This window comes from Schistocerca piceifrons, chromosome 3, assembly GCF_021461385.2.
Source record: "Schistocerca piceifrons isolate TAMUIC-IGC-003096 chromosome 3, iqSchPice1.1, whole genome shotgun sequence".
Lineage (NCBI taxonomy): Eukaryota > Metazoa > Arthropoda > Insecta > Orthoptera > Acrididae > Schistocerca > Schistocerca piceifrons.
In genome coordinates this window covers 449,902,246-449,923,443 of record NC_060140.1, presented here as the reverse complement: position 1 = coordinate 449,923,443, position 21,198 = coordinate 449,902,246, and positions in this window count along the sequence as shown.

Sequence of the window (21,198 nt, the reverse complement as noted above, 5' to 3'; positions counted from 1 at the left end):
ATATCCTCCTTTCAAGACAATGTCCATTCCGTTCTGCTGCTCTTCCAAGTCCTTTGCTGTCTCTGACAGAATTACAATATCATTGGTGAATCTCAAAGTTTTTATTTCTTCTCCACGGATTTTAATTCCTACTCCGAATTTTTCTTTTGTTTCCTTTACTGCTTGCTCAATATACAGATTGAATAACATCGGGGATAGGCTACAACCCTGTCTCAGTCCCTTCACAACCACTGCTTCCCTTTCATTCCCCTCGACTCTTATAAATGCCATCTGGTTTCTGTACAAACTGTAAATAGCCTTTTGCTCCCTGTATTTTACCGCTGCGACCTTTAGAATTTGAAAAAGATTATTCCAGTCAACATTGTAAAAGCTTTCTCTACGTCTACAAGTGCCAGAAACGTGGATTTGCCTTACCTTAGTCTTTCTTCTAAGATAAGTCGTAGGGTCAGTATTGCCTAATGTGTTCCAACACTTCTACGGAATCGAAGCTGATCTTCCCCGAGGTCGGCTTCTACCAGTTTTCTATTCATCTGTAAAGAATTCGCGTTAGTATTTTGCATCTGTGATATATTAGACTGATAGTTCGGTAATTTTCACATCTGTCAACACATGCTTTCCTTGGGATTGGAATTATTATATTCTTCTTGATGTCTGAGGCTATTTCGCCTGTCTCATACATCTTGCTCACCAGATGGTAGAGTTTTGTCAGGACTGGTTCTCCCAAGGCCGTCAGTAGTGCCAATGGAATGTTGTCTACTCCCCGGGGCCTTGTTTCGACTCAGGTCTTTCAGTGCTCTGTCAGACTCTTCACGCAGTATCGTATCTCCCATTTCATCTTCATCCACATTCTCTTCCATTTCCATAATATTGTCCTCAAGTGCCCTTGTATAAAACTTCAATATTCTCTATCCACATTTCTGCTTTCCCTTCTTTGGTTAGAACTGGGTTTCCTTCTGACCTCCTGATATTCATTCAAGAGGCTCTCTTTTCTTCAAAGGTCTCTTTAATTATCCGGGAGGCGGTATCTATCTTACCCTAGTGAGATAAACCTCTACATCCTAACATTTGTCCTCTAGCCATCCCTGCTTAGCCATTTTGCACTTCCTGTCGATCTCATTTTTGAGACGTTTCTATTCCTTTTTGCCTGCTTCACATACTGTATTTTTATATTTTCTCTTTTCATCAATTAAATTCAATATTTCTTCTGTGACCCAAGGATTTCTACTAGCCCTTGATATTTACCTACTTGATCCTCTGCTGCCTTCACTGCTTCATCTCTCAGAGCTACCCAATCTTCTTCTACTGTATTTCTTTCCCCCATTCCTGTCAATTGTTCCCTTATGCTCTCCCTGAAACTCTGTACAACCTCTGGTTTAGTCAGTTTATCCAGGTCCCATCTCCTTAAATTCCCACCATTTTGCAGTTTCTTCAGTTTTAATCTACAGTTCATAACCAATAGATTGTGGTCAGAGTCCACATCTGCCCCAGGAAATGTCTTACAATTTAAAACCTGGTTCCTAAATCTCTGTCTTACCAAGATAGAATCTATCTGATACCTTCTAGTATCTCCAGGATTCTTCCATGCTTACAACCTTCTTTTATGGATCTTGAACCAAGTGTTAGCTAGGATTATGTTATGGTCTGTGCAAAATTCCAGTCACCCATGACTAATAAATTTTCATCTCATCATACATTTCATCAATTTCTTCATCATCTGCAGAGCTAGTTGGCATATAAACTTGTACTACTGTAGTAGGCATGGGCTTCGTGTCTATCTTGGCCACAATAATGTGTTCACTATGCTGTTTGTGGTAGCTTACACGCACTCCTATGTTTTTATTCATTATTAAACCTACTCCTGCGTTATCCCAATTTGTTTTTGTAATTGTAAACCTGTATCCACCTGACCTAAGGTCTTGTTCCTCCTGCCAAGAAACTTCACTAATTTCCACTATATCTAACTTTAACCTATCCATTTCCCTTTTTAAATTTTCTAACCTTCCTGCCCGATTAAGGGACCTGACATTCCACGCTCCTGATAACGACGTCCTCTTGAGTAGTCCCCACCCGGAGATCCGAGTGCGGGACTAATATACCTCTGAAATAATTTACTCAAGAGGATGCCATCATCGTTGAACCATACAGTAAAGCTGCATGCCCTCGGGAAAAACTACGGCTGTAGTTTCCCCTTGCTTTCAGCCGTTCGCAGTACCAGCACAGGAAGGCCGTTTTCGTTAGTGTTACAAGGCCAGATCTGTCAATCATCCAGACTATTGCCCCTGCAACTACTGAAAATGCTGCTGCCCCTCTTCAGGAACCACACGTTTGTCTGGCCTCTCAACAGATACCCCTCCGTTGTGGTTGCACCTACTGTACGGTCATCTATGTCGCTGAGGCACGTAAGCCTCCCCACCAACGGGAAGGTGCATGGCTCATGGGGAGGGGGAGGCGGGGTGGGGGGGGGGGATTCTCAACAGCATATAACATAATCACATATAATATGTAAATTTCTGAATGTACCAACGCATTATCCCTCTATGAAGAAGACATTGAATGTCTGCTAAACTAAGGAAGCTCCTGTAATGCAGTTTTTATACCTCACATAAATATATTGCCAAGGTCTAAAAATATATAACATCCCTAATTTTGTGGACTTCTGAGGATGGCAAATAAATTTTTCGAAATCTGTCAAGATAATAAAAATATGTTAGCAACTGATGACTGAAATTTGTCCTGAAAAAACAATTAACATGATTCAAGACAGCTTTGGGTGCCTATAGGAAGAAGTCAAATAACCACCTGAAAACAAGAGTTTGGCATTGTCAGCTTGTGTACGCAGAGTGTGAATAAGTAATTGGTAAACGACAAACCGTAAAGCCATCTATAAAAAGAAACTTTATGAGAGAACACTCTTTTCTTCTCTTACATCTCTGTCCCGGATTGTCCTACAGGTTCTGCTCTCGGATTAACCTTCAGACTCCACGTTGAATTGCCTTATGGGCTAAACATAAGGACAAACTGACCGTTATGGGTTAGTGTGCCCCCTCTGCGCCCGGCCACCGCCGGACTCTGTTGTGATTCTGACATCTGTTGTGGTGACCGTGCAATACTTACTGCTTGAAACTGATTATTTTTTAAAACTCTATCGCAATATTCCTAAACCTCTATCCTCAACTTTTTATTTCAGGCTTCTTATGAGAATTCAGTCACTACTTAATACACTCCTGGAAATTGAAATAAGAACACCGTGAATTCATTGTCCCAGGAAGGGGAAACTTTATTGACACATTCCTGGGGTCAGATACATCACATGATCACACTGACAGAACCACAGGCACATAGACACAGACAACAGAGCATGCACAATGTCGGCACTAGTACAGTGTATATCCACCTTTCGTAGCAATGCAGGCTGCTATTCTCCCATGGAGACGATCGTAGAGATGCTGGATGTAGTCCTGTGGAACGTCTTGCCATGCCATTTCCACCTGGCGCCTCAGTTGGACCAGCGTTCGTGCTGGACGTGCAGCCCGCGTGAGACAACGCTTCATCCAGTCCCAAACATGCTCAATGGGGGACAGATCCGGAGATCCTGCTGGCCAGGGTAGTTGACTTACACCTTCTAGACCACGTTGGGTGGCACGGGATACATGCGGACGTGCATTGTCCTGTTGGAACAGCAAGTTCCCTTGCCGGTCTACGAATGGTAGAACGATGGGTTCGATGACGGTTTGGATGTACCGTGCACTATTCAGTATCCCCTCGACGATCACCAGTGGTGTACGGCCAGTGTAGGAGATCGCTCCCCACACCATGATGCCGGGTGTTGGCCCTGTGTGCCTCGGTCGTATGCAGTCCTGATTGTGGCGCTCACCTGCACGGCGCCAAACACGCATACGACCATCATTGGCACCAAGGCAGAAGCGACTCTCATCGCTGAAGACGACACGTCTCCATTCGTCCCTCCATTCACGCCTGTCGCGACACCACTGGAGGCGGGCTGCACGATGTTGGGGCGTGAGCGGAAGACGGCCTAACGGTGTGCGGGACCGTAGCCCAGCTTCATGGAGACGTTTGCGAATGGTCCTCGCCGATACCCCAGGAGCAACAGTGTCCCTAATTTGCTGGGAAGTGGCGGTGCGGTCCCCTACGGCACTGCATAGGATCCTACGGTCTTGGCGTGCATCCGTGCGTCGCTGCGGTCCGGTCCCAGGTCGACGGGCACGTGCACCTTCCGCCGACCACTGGCGACAACATCGATGTACTGTGGAGACCTCAAGCCCCACGTTTTGAGCAATTCGGCGGTACGTCCACCCGGCCTCCCGCATGCCCACTATACGCCCTCGCTCAAAGTCCGTCAACTGCACATACGGTTCACGTCCACGCTGTCGCGGCATGCTACCAGTGTTAAAGACTGTGATGGAGCTCCGTATGCCACGGCAAACTGGCTGACACTGACGGCGGCGGTGCACAAATGCTGCGCAGCTAGCGCCATTCGACTGCCAACACCGCGGTTCCTGGTGTGTCCGCTGTGCCGTGCGTGTGATCATTGCTTGTACAGCCCTCTCGCAGTGTCCGGAGCAAGTATGGTGGGTCTGACACACCGGTGTCAATGTGTTCTTTTTTCCATTTCCAGGAGTGTATATCGACAGATCAACATTTGTTTACCTCTCAGTTTTCGTTAGAATCTCGGAAACTCGGTTAGTCAACACACCCTCCATAAAACAGAGTTAATGTTTATATTCTTTGGTTTTTTCTACAGTTCATCTAAAGGCACTATTTTGAATGCATATTATCTCTTATAAAATGTGAAAATTAGCCTATCCGTTTCATATATCTGAAAAAAACTGGGTTAATGCTTATATTCTTCGGCTTTTGTACAATTCTTCTGAACAACAGTGGATTGTGAATCACTTTTGATACACAATTTAAAACGGTATCTACGATGGTACCTAATTTGAAGGACAGGGCTACAAATTAATCACATGCGGGCAATAAACATCAAACAGGGAGCAGAAATCCAGAAAAAAGCAATGAGCGAAGGTGATATCATGACGAATCTGGATGAAACTTACCAGGATGTACGCGGCTCTATCTTCGTTGCTCGTTGTTGCGTAATGTGAACTCTGTATCCCACTCTGCGTGTACAGGGGGAGCTCAGACTTATTTCATTGTAACCCGAAGCTTACCAGAAAAAACTCCAGCTGCCTGTCTACTTTTGGACATTTCCATGAAATGAATTCGTCCGTTGCATCTATAAAACGTATTTAGTGGAATGTTTAGCAGCTGCTTAGAAGAGACTGCTAGTTTCATTCTGATAGAAAATCTGCCATCTGGCGAAGCGGACGGTGGACGGAACATACCCTCCCCCCCCCCCCCCCCCCACCCTCAATTCACTAGTGGCTGCTTCCACCCCGAGGAAGATAAGGTCCATCCAACCAGTTAGATCACTCACAGCACCCCCTTCCGATTTTTGCTATGGCTCTATAAATTTTTAACATTCGGGTATCATTTTCTGAGATAAGTCGAGCGAAAAGCATCACCCCAGCCTGCAAAACAAAAGAACAGGAGTTTATTAAAAACGCGTCATGCTACGTTGTGCGCTCCGAAAGAACTAATGAAAGACTTAATTTTTGCTCCAAAACCACACGAGCCTTAGAATACATACTGAGGGATTGAAACGTAGCGTAGGTAATCTGAACAGACTGAAAGTGATCCACGTTGCGTGGACCTGGTTCAGGTCAGCGCTTGTACCACAAATTTATGAAATAAGTACTTCTGCTTCAGTCATTGTTAACTTTTATTGACATGGAACACCAAATGGACCTTGAAGAAAAACTACGAAATTTTACTCATGACACAGCACATGTAAGAGTGTTTAAATATAATATAGAAAGTAACAACGTGAATTTCTTCCCAAATTTTTGCACTGAATAATACTTGTTACATTAATAAATGGAGTTACTGGAAAAAATTCTTCTCTTAACGTTACAGAATAACCAAGAAATAATAAGTAATAATACTAATTAAAATGAGCAATGGCACAAACCTGCTTATAATAAGAAAATTATTTTCATTCTTTATTGTATCTCACCAACGGAAATGTGAATCCTAGCAGTTAAGAATCTTTCTGAATATAAACTTCTGATTGTGAGAGTTTCAAGTGATGGCGTGGTCTTTACTAGTGTGTTCTGTACTCCAAAAAATGTAAGTAAAGACATCAGTGTTATCATTTAAATATGAAACTGACATTTGGCGTACGCAGAAATAAATGAATCTTTCTATGTTGGGCAAAATTTCGGTTCACAACGTAACAGCACATTCAGCAAATCATTCTCATCACACTTCAGATTAATGTATAGGTAACTTTTATATGTATGCTGTGTAATACACCGTGCTAATAAAGAGTATTAGCAAAAAGTGATTGCAACAGTAAACATTTCATAACATAAACGCGTTTCACAGTATTTAATAAATAATATACATGGACCCGGGGAATGCTTGCTTACTGTTAAATTACAGCTCTCTAACGACGCCTTTTAGCACACGTAAACACACTGAAGAAACACTGATGTCTCCATATGTATGTGTTTAATATCGAAGAAGCTTTGCAAAACACGCTGAAGATCTGTTGGCAACTGTATATATACTGCAAAAACGGTCTTTAGTAGTTCTAAAGTGAATGCACAACACACTGTGTGGTCTCCGCTACGCTCTCGGCACGGTCGACGGACAGGACGGTTTGCTGTTTGTGTATACGCTAGTGGTGCGTGGCAGAAGTAATTAGATTCCCCACTAACTTAAGAAAAAGCAGCTGTGACATGACGAATTGCTCTTTCGGTCAATACGCAACACTGGTAATGCAAACGTGTATGTGAAGCAGATTTTCCTTATGCAGGGAACAGAGGATGCTCATAAGGTTTATTTTTCTTAAAAAAAAAAAGAAAAAGAAAAACATCTTCAGCCTCTTGGCTCCTAGTAATCGTCAGTTTCCGGCTGATCTTTCAGGTACTAAATGCACTCAATGTCGCCGTCGCGTTTCAAAATTACAGCGTGTCACTGTTGAGAGTCCACAACCCAAGGACGAAGTTAACATGCAAGAATATAACGAACAACAACAGGAAGTCCGTCAGCCTGTTGTGGAATGAAAAGACTGTCAGTTACAGTAAGTCGAATGAAGCAAGGTTAGCAGCTGGTAATCACTGTTTCCTGTGATTTAAAGATGTAAAAAAAGAATCACATAGCTTCCTGTAACGTGCACTTCACCGTTGAGTACAAAACGTCGGAGTGTCGGAATCGAAAGCAGTGTGGTCCCTTACTTATGGCTTTGCACTTATACACACACATACATCAAAAACACGTTAGCGATGCAATGGAAACGTTATTCTATTTGGTAGTATCGGTCGTAAGTCTTAGCCAAATCTTTAACGTAGTGATATATATATTGTAAGGGAGGAAAAATCAGAATGTACACGTCGTGCAGTATATAATCATAAGAAATTCACCACCTCCCCTCCCCGCAACTCTACGAATAACATCTGCTGTCACCCCGTTCTCGAATGTAACGGTTTTCAGATTTTTGTCGATTACCGTCCTGCCTCAAAATAATTCGACGTGAAACTATTTCATTTCTTTTAGTTTGATCTGTATTTCTCACAGCTACAAAAAGGAGAAGAATCTTTCTAATAACCGGAGAAAACAATTCCCCCTCATTGGCTAAAAAATTGTTTTTTCTAATCATTTAAATGTACCAAATTTCTTAGTTTTACTCATTTAAAATGTCTTAATATGTTTTTATGGATGGCCATCTCACGCAGCAGCTGATAAAACCAATTATAACTGGTTCCTCCGCTGAAGCTTGTTTCAATTAATTAACGAGAATATCATACCAGACACGTTTCGCTTATATTTACAAAGCATCCTCTGTGGTCATTCTGCAAATATGGATATACATGTTTTTGTACATTTTTGGTTCTTTTAGATTAAAAACTGGATATCTTCATAAAGTTAGCATGCAATTTACTTACGGTATTTCTGCCTCTTGTTCACATACTCTGCAAAACACTGTGTCTTCCCTCTTGGTTGGCTGAGGTTGATGCCAAAATTAACTTCGTAACGCATATGTACTTGCAGAATATGTGAACAAGAGGCGGAAACACGATGAGTAAATTCTACGCCAACTTATAAAGAAGTACTGTTTTTAATGTAAAAGAATAAATCAAAAAGGCAAATGGGCTACGTGTGTGTGCAAGGGAATATCTTTCGACATCAACCTCTGCTGAGAAAGAGGGAAGAAGCAATGGTTTGCAGAACATGTGAACAAAAGGCAAAAACACCGTAACTAAATAGCATGCCAGCTTCATGAAGAAACAATGTTTTCAGTCTAAAACAGCCAAAAATCTACAACCAAATATATCGATACTTTCAGAGTGACCACAGGAGGTGCTTCGTAAATAAAAGCGAAACGTGTCTGGTGTAACATTCTTTTCAATTAACTGCAGTGCGATTAAGACAGAGAAACCAATAATAACTGATTAAATTTCATAGTTTGTCTATTAATGTTTCTGAGTGTAATGAGACAAAAAATTAGTAAATGTCCCGTTTCAATTAAGCTTAGTAGAACTGGCTCTACAACCTACTGCACAGATCCACATTACAATTTCGTTCGGTACAGAAAAACTCGCAAATATTCTCGCTCTTGCTAACCAAGATAATTTTTCGCATTACAACACAGAGAATACTTGCTGCTTTTCATCTGACACTCTTCCTTTCCAAATATGCAAAATACTTTCTCATGGAGTTTACCTTTTCTCGGCCCGTTTGAGAACAGTAATTACTGGAGCGGTTTTAAGAAAATGAACACTATTTTTCACATTTGCCCATAACTTGCGTAGAAAATGCCACATTCAAGTAATATTATGAAGTTACCTTCCCATAGGAATGTGGGTGCGCTCAGCGACTGTGATATAACTTTCAAGTGATAGAGCACTACAATCAGTCATCCTTTTCTTTGAGGTTTTATTAGGTAAATCTAAATTTCGGCTAGTGTCTAGCCCATATCATTGTACTATTTCATAGTATCATTGCATGTCCTACTATGTCAGTCCCCTGTTGTTCGGGCTTCTGTCACAATTCGTTTAAGAATACGACGACTGTGACAGAAGTCCGAACAACAGCGGACTTACGTAGTAGTATTGATACTATGAAATAGTGCATTGATAATAGCTAGACACTATATGAAACCTCGATTTGCCGAATAAAATCTGAAAGAAAAGGACGACTGATTATTGTGGTCTGTCATTTGAAAGTCAAATTGTTTTACATACTCTGCTAGTTTATTGGTCATTCCACAACGAATAGCACCATTCCAAGAAATTTTCAACTTTAAAAAATTCTTTCCATTAATGAAGGCACTGCTTCCAAACTGTTTTAGAAAATTAATTTCGTGAACAATTGTTTTCTCTTGAGTAAAGCCAAACTAAAAGAGACGATGAGACAAAAACTTTGTTGTGGCCAATCAGTACTATGTAATGTAGCTAAACTTTACTCCGTCAGAAAGTACCATTGTCTTACGTCACACTGTTTGCGTACCATGAGAAGATTCATTTGGGTGTCGTATAATGCCCTATATTAGGTCGTCATGTACGTATTAACTTTGAGAATTTTATTTTCGTACGAGATGGCATGCTTTCCACTAATCAGCTTTAATGAGTTTCGTTGAAAAGCTGAAGGTACAATCTTGAACATTCTGTTCGAAGCACAAAAAACTCCGTCGATGTCAATGGAGGACAATGATATTGCAAAAATGACTTCCATTCTAACCTTCTGTGATTTGTCTTTCAGACCTAATTACATATCTCTTTCATTTTAAGTTTTCTCCTATATTTTAGATATCTTTAGCTCTAAAACTGGGAGGAACAATTTACATGATTTTTCCTAAGAAATGCAATGCCGATGGGTGTCTTGCATAGGTTGGAAGGAACAGAGCTAATTCTACCAACCATTGTTACAGGGGTGTGATTTTAGTAAACATCTGCAGACGAAAACCAACTTTAAGCTCCAGACTTAAAGCGATTCCACAAAATAATTGTTTTTCGCTCAATGATTCGTGTCTACGAGAAAACATGTTCGTATAACCCGTATAAAGTTAGGTAGAATTTTTAATGAGATGTAGCATTTACGAATAAACGACCTCTCACTAATACGTAATGTTCGTGGAATCTTTCTGACAAGTTGCCAGTAGGGAAGTGCGTTAATGAGATACATAAATTAACAAAAGAACTGTACTTTGGTGTTTCTCAGCCGCTAATTTCTCAGAAAATTAGCGTCGGCGGATTCATCTCAGACTACGTAATCTTCTGCTCCATTAATCACGAAGTGTATAAGAAACACCGCTCTGTAATCCATTTTCCTTTTATCCCATTGTGTTCCACTGTGCTACTAAGATAAAGGAAGCGACATCACTAATTATGCGTCGGCTCGGATAGAGTAATTGCTGAACAGAGAGCGTTAGCTCGCTCGCAAGAAGAAGGCAATAAGGACAGCTCCAATTCACGCACGAAAAACAGACACTAAGCACACGGAGCTAGCTGGGTAATTTCGTCCGAGCGTATCGTAGACACAAACAAAGTTGCATTTATAAGAGTTGTTCGCTGCAAAGTATTTGTGAACCTCTTCAGTGCCAAGGAAACCATCAGAGTGAACGACAGATCCTCACAACATGGAGATAACGTATTTTGCTCGCTCAAGTGTTACTTATGTATTTACTTCTCTCGATCGCTTCGGATTTAACGAAAAGTGTATTGTTCTCTTGGCTTTAAGTTGCAGTATTAAATTTTCATTCTCGTAAATCCGCGACTCTCCCGTCATATACATCCAATACGGTTCAATCTTCTTTCCTCTTCTTATGGACATATCATGTACTGTTCATTATGTCCAAAGTGAAGGATACACGTGGATCTCGTAGTACTACATGAAGTTTTGGGATTACATCCGGGTAACATCGATTGCTTCTCATGATGTTTCTGCTGACAACCATTCAGCTGTCTTCAGGTAAGTGTTTTCCACTGAATGATCAAGAGATAAAGGACCTGTTAAAGTCCAGGGTGTTCTTCCTACATCTTGGCAATACATTGTAGAAATTTGCCAGAATTATAAAGAAACATTAATGGAATTTTCCGGCCGCCAAAAGACACCTGTGCTCTTCTAGATTCGGTGAAGGAGCGTTTGTATTTGCAGAATGCTACTAGAGTTTATAGAATGTCATATCAGTGTGGCAAAGCCTATATTGGTCAGACAACATTCACGTCCCGTGAAGGGTGAGTTGGACATGATCGCTAATCTCGCCTTTCGCAGCCCAGTAGGTCAACCACAGCCGGCCACATTCTACGCATTCTTCATCCAAGGAAATTTTGATGCAGATGAGATCGTTATGGGTTTCAGGTAGTAACAAATACGTGGAATTATGTTTGTGAAAGATCTTGTTAATCGTGATGGCTGCTTTCAGTAGAATAATGCGTGGCTCGGAATGATTTCTTCAGTATCTTTAGAAGGAAAAATGTAGGCTGTATCAAGAAGAATCATCCGATTTGAAAAAAAAAATCATAGCTATTATGTTATTTGAGAGATGTGCGTGAACAGCTTACCGTTGGAAAGAGCAAACGCTCAAGTTTTACACGGTTCCCGCTAGGTGGCAGCGGTGTGGGCCCACTTCAATTATAGTAAAAATGTTGTCAGGACAACAGAAAGCGTGTGGTGTACTACGATTTGCGCAATGGTGGTCAATAATTACTGTTCAGCGTGGCTTTGGTACTAGTTAAGGTTTTGATCCTCCTACAGCATAGAGCATTAGACGATGGCATGAGTAATTCCGAGAAAGAGGTTGTCTGTGTAAAGGCAAATCGCCTGTCCGTCCCCGAGGGTCTGAAACAGACGTCGAACGTATCTGGCACAGTTTCACAAGGAATCCGTAGAAATCCGTTCTCCGTGCAGCTCGACAGCTCAATTGATTCGGTGTACTTCATTTACCTACAGGGTGGGCCACCGCCAGACAGGCATCTGGCAGCACGGGAATTTTTAAATTAAAGGATTACTAAAGGACGGATAGGTCGGACTGGACCCAATGAGTCAGCCTTACATTACTGGTCTCCAAGATCACAGTAAGGGATTGTATGTGATTATTTCTTGTGGATGTTTATACAAGTCTCTGTTTAATTGCCTATGTTACCAACAACATTGAATGAACTGAGACAGCGCATAACAGCGGCTGTCCGACTGTTAAGAACCATTTTTCTCAGGAATGAGTAGACTTATCAACTTCAAATTTATGTTATATATTAATTTCTATGGTCCCTTGGCGAAAAAATTTTGAGCTTCGAAGTCAATACACTCAAAAGATACGGTCATTAATGTTACTTATTTTGATACTCGAAAACTCACTCACGAAAACCTATGCGTAGTTCGCGTTGACCTAGAATCATGAAATTTAACAAGAAGGAAAGTTTCGTAGTACAACCAAAGGAAAAAATCCGAAAATTCATACGTTGGAATTATATAACAGGAATCAATATTTTTTGTCACTGTTTGTTCCTTGTCTGTTTGCCCATCCTTTACAATGCTTTTTCTCTGGAACAGATTTGTGTTACATACGAAGATCGATGGTCTCTTGGCAGTGTAAAGATTTTAAGCTTCTAAATCAATGACCATTTATGTCACATATTTTAATACCCCCAAACTCACCCATTAGACCGTTTATGGTACTTCCCATTGACCTAGAATAATGAAATTTCATAGGGAGTTAGGTTTCGCAGTAAAAATTATGCATTACATCTGAACACTGTTAATTGAATAGTGTTAAATGACGAGCATAATCGGTAACCACTTAGTTGTATGCTTGCATTCCCAGAGGCTCCAAAAATTGTTACACAGGGACTCTCCCGCCACATATTGATGAACAACTATTCAGCCATTTGTGTGAAATGTTCACTATAAAACGTTTCATCTGCATGTGATACCAGCACATTTTCGAAGATGCTTTGAAAAATTGCTCGCGATGTGGTCGGGGGTAGTTTTGTGGAAATCTGGTGAATGAAGAAATGGGGGACGTGAAATTTTTTAAAAAATGGATACTTCGAGTGTTTGGACACAAGACTGTATCTCATTCTATCTGAGGCAAATTTTTCTTTAGCAATATGGCGCAAATAGAACAGTACAGTGACACTTCAGTATCAGCTAAAAGGCAGTTAAGCAGTATTGTAACAACTCGACATGTAATGAATGCAAAAAATTGTGATAAATGGCATCCTCTTTGTGAAATGTAACTTCTGGTTACATGAAAAGTATGTGGATGTGAAGATCAGATTCTTAAAAGTCGATAAGGTGGCCATGTCGTAACTGTGGAGTGATGTGAAGATTTTCTGAACACGATAAATTCAAAAGACGAAATTATTAAGTTGCTGAATAGCGAGATTGAGACTGTCAGAAAAGTAGAAGTTATCTTGAAGCAATAAAATTCAAAACCATTAAGTAAAAAACGTTTATTGATGCGTGTAAACAGTGAATCAATGACGGAAAATGGCACAAAAAAGAAAAACTGTGAAATTCAAAGTATTAAAAGTGATATGCAGACCGAAAGAGGTGATAACGACGACGATTGGGTAGAATGAAATACAAAATATGTCGAACCTAGAAATGAGTGTAAGTGGACTGCAGTTACATACAAAAACAAAGGAAGAAGCCATTAAGAATGTGACAAACAAAACACTGGAAATGTTTTCTTAATAACTGGCATTTCACTAATTAAACACGTTACAGTACTGAATATTAAAATTTATGTCCGGCGTCAGATAAGTACACATCAATTAAATAATCATATAAAGAACATGCAGATAACAAACAAAATGCATTCCCGCTGGTAATCCTCGTTGACTACTATAAAGGTGTTTTCATCCACGTGGGGACGAACTCGCTGCCAAACTTTAGTGTAGAAGGTTCCTTAAGCCAAGCACGAAATCTAATCCGGACGGAGATAATTATAAGTAAGTAATATCCTGCACAGGAGCTCGGTAAGTGATAAATACATAGGATAAACAATCGCATCAGTGAGCAGGGCAATTTTCGTGAATTCAAATAAATTCATCAGTGATAAATGTTTAGGACAAGATGGGATGAACCTAAACAGGATGCGATCGCTTACATTCAGCAAAATGGAGAGTGGTATTTGTAAGATCATACTGGAACGAAAATTCACAAACAACGTTTCAAAACCGATTCCATTACGAATATGCAAAGAAGTAACAATGCGTTTGTAACGCACTTGAACATAATTGGATTAAGTTCAAACTATACCAAAGGGCAGAGAGACAAAAGTTAATGACTTAAAAATCATTTTATCAGAAATTCCAAGTATCGAACTTGTATTCTTGGAAGAATAATGGCTTACAAAGGATAGTATAAAAATCTTAAATAACCTTGACAATTTTTATGTTGCCAGTAGCTTTTGTAGGAGTCATTTAGCTCGTGGAGGATCATACAGACGTATGGAAAGATCAACGGAACATAAAGCAACCTTCCATTCCGATTCCCTTAATAATGAATGTATAATTGAAAGCTACTACGTAGACGTAGGACCAAATATTATGACTTTTATCTGTTTATTGAACTCTAAGCGCAGAAGTAACGGAACAATTTTTGTCGAAATTCCAGTACCTACTGCAAAAACTTCGAAAACAGACCAAGAAAAGAGTCATAATAACTGAAGGTTTCAACACAGGCTTAGCCATTGAAGCCAACAGCTCAACAAAATACTTCGATATGATTCAGATATCATGTTTCAATGCTAATTTAATTGATTTTACTCAAGTAAACGTAATGTCAGCAGCATGTATAGATACCGTTTTAAACAATTATACTTATAACGAGGCAAGTAAGTTTTGTTTATTTTGTATCCCTTCTGGAAGGCGGCGCGTGGGTTGGATCAGGAAAAGGTAAAACACGTCGGTACTGCTGTATGAATTTAAATCCCCTTTAGTCGAGCAATAAGGATACATCAATTGGAATGAGGTGCGATGCTGAAGCGAAGTGTCCTGGCTGGCTGCACCTGACGAAAATGGGCAGAATCTGTAGCGGAGCTCGTAGAGCTGCACAGCACCAGCTAGAGGGCGCTGCCGTCGGTGTCTCGTGGTAGTGCCAACCTTTGAAATTGTGTGGCATCGTTACTATCGATACCACAGTTTAGATTTAGGACTTTCTGATCACTGTGCTCTGTTTAAGGCGTTAGCAAAAACGATAGAACCTTACTCGAAAAACCATACACAAAAGGCCAGTTCAGCAAAGAAAATGTGAACTTACTCATAGTTTTCACGTTCTAAAATTTTGCTACTTTCTCCGCAAACTTCCCATACGTTTTTAATGGAACTTTCCTCCTTACCGTACATCATAAAAAGATAGGAAATAAAGTAAAGTCGATTACTGAAGGAATAAAAAACTCTAGTGCAAGGAAAAAAGCAGCTAAAGTATGAACTAAAACATAACAAAAGTCCTGATTTTGTTACCTATGTAAAACATTACGAAGATATTTTTAAAAAGTTGTAAAGGCAGCAAAAGAATTGCGAAATAATAGATTTATTTTGGAGAGTGAAAACAAATCAAAGGCATTATGGTCAGTGGTCAAAGCCGAAACAGGTGCCACAGCTAGAGGCCATGATATTTCTGAAATCAACATGGAGAATAAAACTAATCTAAATCCTGCTCAGATTTCTGAATTATTTAATGAAAAGCAAACAAACCAAGTATCAATGTAGAAAATTACCAAGATAAAGTAATTTTCTTCAACAGTGAGCAATTTGAGAGTGAAATTCTCAGTTAGTTTACCAAACCTACTGTAAAAGATACAGAAAATGTGATACTATCACCAAAAAGTAAAATACCAGTAGAACGGGATGAGATACCAAAATAAGATTTGAAAACACCTTTTTAAATATTGCCACAGCCACTACCTACAATAGTCAAACAGTCGCTTCAAGAAGGTTATTTTCCTGATACATTAAAGTACGCAGTTGTTGAGCCACTATTCAAAAAGGGCACTAAAACGTATGGGAAACTATCGCCTAATGTCTCTTCTTCCATTACTGTCAAAAATCTTTGAAAAGGTAGTCGACATATAAATTTCATAGAAGTATTTAAAGTAATGTCAAAAAATTAGTATTGATTTCAAAAAGGCAACACCACGTTATCTGCTATAAACCATTTTGCACATAAAATTAACTACCTTCTAGACAACTCAATGCATGCCACAGAAATTTTTTGTGACCAATCAAAGGCCTTTGATAGTGTGAACCACCCCCAATAATCTGTAAACCAGAATAGCATGGGATTACAGGCACTGTATTAGAATGGTTTAAGTCCTGCCTAATCAACCAAAGAGAAAGAGTGGTTATACCATCTGAGAGAGGAACGTACACTGTAAAATGAAAATCATTTCACTAGGTTCCCTCTTAGGTCCTGTGATGTATTAGGTATGTGTCTGTTTTACATAAATGATCTACTGTTAAATAAAGAGTGTCAGCTTTATTTGCGTATGACACCTCTGTAATCATTGTTAGTAACAGTACTGACCAATCTCCCCAAACCATATTAAATGCTTTAGAAAAATTAGATACTCTCCTGCAGTTCCGGGGGTAAGAATGGGCCCGAGTATTCATGCCTATAGATACTCTCCTGCAGTTCCGGGGGTAAGAATGGGCCCGAGTATTCCTGCCTATCATAACAGGTGACTGATAGGAGTCTCCCACTTTTTACCCCTAAAACTTAAGGGCTATTTTATGGTTTGTACTCCCACTTTCCCAATTCTCCATAAGTGTGGCCCTTTAGGGGAAGGATGCCTTACATGGTGCACCAGTTATACATAATGCCATAAGATTTCATCTCCTGGACCTGTTCTTGTCATGGCTTTGCATTTTCATCTGCAGTTGAACTATATGGGCGAAGACACCTTCCAGGGTACGTCATCTTCTTCTGTTGACACCTGTCCTCTCTCACTCCCATGACGATACTGGATTTCAGTGCACCCAATATCCAGCACAGTAACCAGTCGATTGTGGTGGGGCTATCATGTATCCATTTGGTAATAGGCCCCTGACCATAGAGGGATTCCACTGCTGATGCCTGAGCTGCAAACTTCCCAAATACGCAAAGGAGTAGATGACCATCTTCACAGGGCATTGGGATTCCTAACAATGGCCATCATGCCAGGTGGCCTTAACTGCTGCTGGGTGGTGCCTGTGGAGAGAGCCCCTTATTGGAGTGGGCAGCATCAAGGTCGATGACCCACAATGAAGTGGACCAAACCATCTCTTTCTAGTGACTGAATGGCAGAAAAGATGGGAACTCCTCTCCAGCTACAAAGCCTCAATAAATCTCTTGATCATCTCGAGGACAAGCGCTGTCCCAAATGAGAAACAGTTCTGTTGTTATTCATGCAGCATCCCCAATCCAGTGTTGGGCGTTACTCACCTGCGACCAGCTGGGTGGTATTCATGTTTCTGTCACTCCCTATAAAAGCCTCAACATGGTCCAGGGGATTATTTTCCATCTTGACCGCCTCTTGCAGTCTGATATTGAGCTCGGCGCTAATTTAGAATGGCAGGGTGTTCATTGCCTCCAGCACGTCTACAGGGGACTCAAAGAAGGTAGGGGTGCTACTGGTGCCTTCATCTTGACCTTTGAGGGTGATCCATTGCCTGAAAACGTCAGGGTGATGGTTTCCCACCTGTGGCGTCAAACCATATGACCCTCCCCCTATGTGGTGCTTTACATGCTGGAAACTCCAGCACATGTCTTCCCATTGCAACTCCAGCGCCACACGTTGGGACTGCAGACGTCCACTGCATCGAAATACTCCATGTGCGCCTCCTCCCACTTGTGTCAACTGTAGGGAGCAGCATTCCTTCACAGTACTCCAAAAGGAATGGAAAATTATAGAGTATAAAATCTTGGACTGGCTGGCTTACCAAGAGGCTTAGCGTAAATTTGAATGGTTACTTCACATTCGATTGACATCTATATATGCTGCAGCTCCATTCACACCACTCTCACAAGTGATGTTATTCCCACACCCTCTGCCACGTACAGGGGGGGTCTCCCTTGGTGGTAGGGGGCACATCTTCCGTTGCTCCCCAAATGCTGGGGACATTAGTCACCTCCCCATAGCTGGAGAAGCAACAGATTCCTCTGGTTCCTGTCAGGCAGAAGGGGTCCATTGGGACACTTCCTTCCAAGGTCTCCACTAATGCGACACTGGGCACTTGTCATTGGCTGAAGGGGCCACCAGCTGCTGGGAGAAGTGCTGCATAGTCTTCCTCTGTGTCTGAAACTACTTTGGAGAAGGCCTCCCAGCAAACACCTAAAGAGATGTGAGAGGGCAAGGAAATGAAGAATAAGTCTGCCAAGAAACAGGACGCTCCAGTGACCCCAACACCACCACTCCCTACCGGTTCTGCAGCTGAAGAAGATGCAGAGATTTCGGCATCCCCAAGGTTCGGGATCTCATCGATTCCCCATCCACAATGGCTGTGGACGAAAATACTCAGACAGTGGCAGCAGGTGATGCTGAGGCATAAGTTGGTTCCTTGGTCATTGAAAACTTTCCCCCATTTCAGGAAACGTTGTCATCCAGTGGAACTGCGCCGAATTTTTCTCCCACCTGGCTGAATTATGTCAGCTTTTAAGTGTTACACCTGCTTTTTGCACTGCTCTTCAGGAAATCTGGTTTCCTGCTATGCAGAATCCTACCTTCCATGGCTATCCATGGCTTGGGGCCTTCTGGCTCCAATACAAGGCGGTATTTGCTGAGGGCGTTCCACCTTTGGCAACTCGGTCAACCTGAAGCCTGCCATATGACAGGCCTTTTCTTGGCGATAACACTTGATTGCCGTCTTTTCGATATGACAAAGGCTTATGATACCACTTGGCGACAACACATTTTCATTGCTCTGCATGAGTGGGGTCTCCTGGGCCCACTCCCGACTTTTATACAGAACTTTTTGTTGCTCCACATTTCCAGAGTTCGTGTCACTGCTGCCCACAGTATACCCCATATACATGTAAATGGGGTGCCACAGGGCTGTCCTGAGTGTCCCACTCTTTTTAATTCCCGTCAACGGTTTCGCATTAGCAATAGGATCCTCAGTCTCTCCCCTCCCACATGCTCACGGTTTTGTATTTCCTTCTGCTCCTCTTCTATTAGTGTAGCGGAACGCCAGATAGAGGGAGCTATAAGGAAGGCACAGTCATGAACGCTCATTCACGGCACTCAGTGTTCGGCTGCCAATACTTGCGTAATGCACTTCTGTGATCATTGTAGTCCACCCCGATCCAGAACTTTACCTCAAAGACCAACTACTTGATGTAGTGGAGACTTATCGTTTCTCGGGACTGGTCTTTGATGCCCGCTTAACTTGGCTTCCTCAGCTTTGTCAGTTTAAGGATAAGTGCTGGCGGCATCTTAATATTATTCAATGCCCGAGCCATACTGACTGGTCTGCTGATTGTCCACCATCTGCTGCTGTAGAAAGCCATCGTATAGGTCCATTTTGACTATGCGAGCCTTGTTCATGATTCAGCATCACCCTCTGCGCTGCATCTGATAGACCCTACCCACCACTGTGGAGTTCAACTAGCGACAGGAGCTTTTCAAACGAAGCCAGTGAACAGTCTCCTTGGGGAAGTTCGTGTTCCTCCATTGTGGCAATTACTGCTGGCCAATTGTACAGATCAAATTAACAGTTCGCCTCGCCATACAAATTACCATCTCCCTTTCCCTACCGCAATGATACTCCTCCCACAAAGAAGTAGAACTGGGAATTCCCTCGCCATCCATGTCCAGTGGCTTCTTACTGAATTAGACGCTTCCCCTCTACCTCCTTTACTGCAGGTCCACTTTTGTACGCCTCCATGGTCCATATCTCGCCCATGGATTTGGCTGGATCTATCACAAGGCCCAAAAGCCTCAGTTCCACCGGAGCCCCGCCACCAGCAATTTCTCTCTCTTCTCGGCGAGTTCGAGGGCTCAGAATTTGTCTACACAGATGGATCAATGGGCGAAGGTTTTGTTGGCTTTGCTTACATTCATGTTGGTCATACTGAACACCGCTCCTTGCCGGATGCTGCAGTGTTTTCACTGTAGTGTTGATTGCCATCTATTGCACTCGTGAGCATATCCGCTCCTGCACTGTTGAGTCCTTCGTCATCTGTAGTGACTCCTTAAGCAACCTACAAGCTCTCGACCAGTGCTTCCCTCGACATCCTTTGGTAATGACTATCTGGGTGTCTCTTATGCCCTCTGCAACAATAGACGTTCCGTGACCTTCATTGGGATCCCAAGACATGTCGGAATACGGGGAAATGAACATTCTGGCCCCTGGCTAAACAGCCTACCATCAAACCAATTCTAGAGATTGGTCTACCAGAGACCAATTTGCCATCCGTCTTCCACCACAAAGTTTTCGCGATCTGGGATATTGAACGACGCACCCTCAGTACACCAAATAAACTCCCTGTCATCAAGGAGTCAACAAAAATGTGGCGATCATCCATGGGAGCCACTCACAGGGAAGCTGTTGTCCTTTGTCGGCTCCGCAACGGCCATACATGGCTAACACACGGTCACCTCCTCCATCATGACGATCCACCTACGGTGATAGCGACAATGCCTCAAAAGCAGATTTAATTTTATCTTTTATTTGGCGGGGGATTATCATGCAATCTAAAGCTGGGCGTTTGGTCTTCTCTCCAAGGCCTCCAGTCTCCCTCCATTTCAATTCTCTGTCACCCCTTCTTTACATTATATTTGGTTGGTGTTCGCCTTTTCCGTACACATGTCTGTCTCAACTTGTTTTTTAGGCTGGACATTTTAGTCTGTGGCAGAGTGGCTGATTCATTCTTTTCTATTCTTCTGGCCAGCCATGCCAAAACATCAGCTCTATGATTTTGATACCTTCCTCTGCTTTTCCTTGTGATGTACGTTTTCCCACTTTTTTCTTCGTTTCTTTCGTTTTCTCTTTCGGTTAGGTTCCCCATTCCTTTTATAGCCGTTTTACTTTCACAGACAAATTTTGGGAATTGTTTTACATTGAGCTTCGTTGGCGTCAGGAAAAAGGGACCAATGACCCTCTAGTTTGGTCCCTTTATACCCCAAACAAA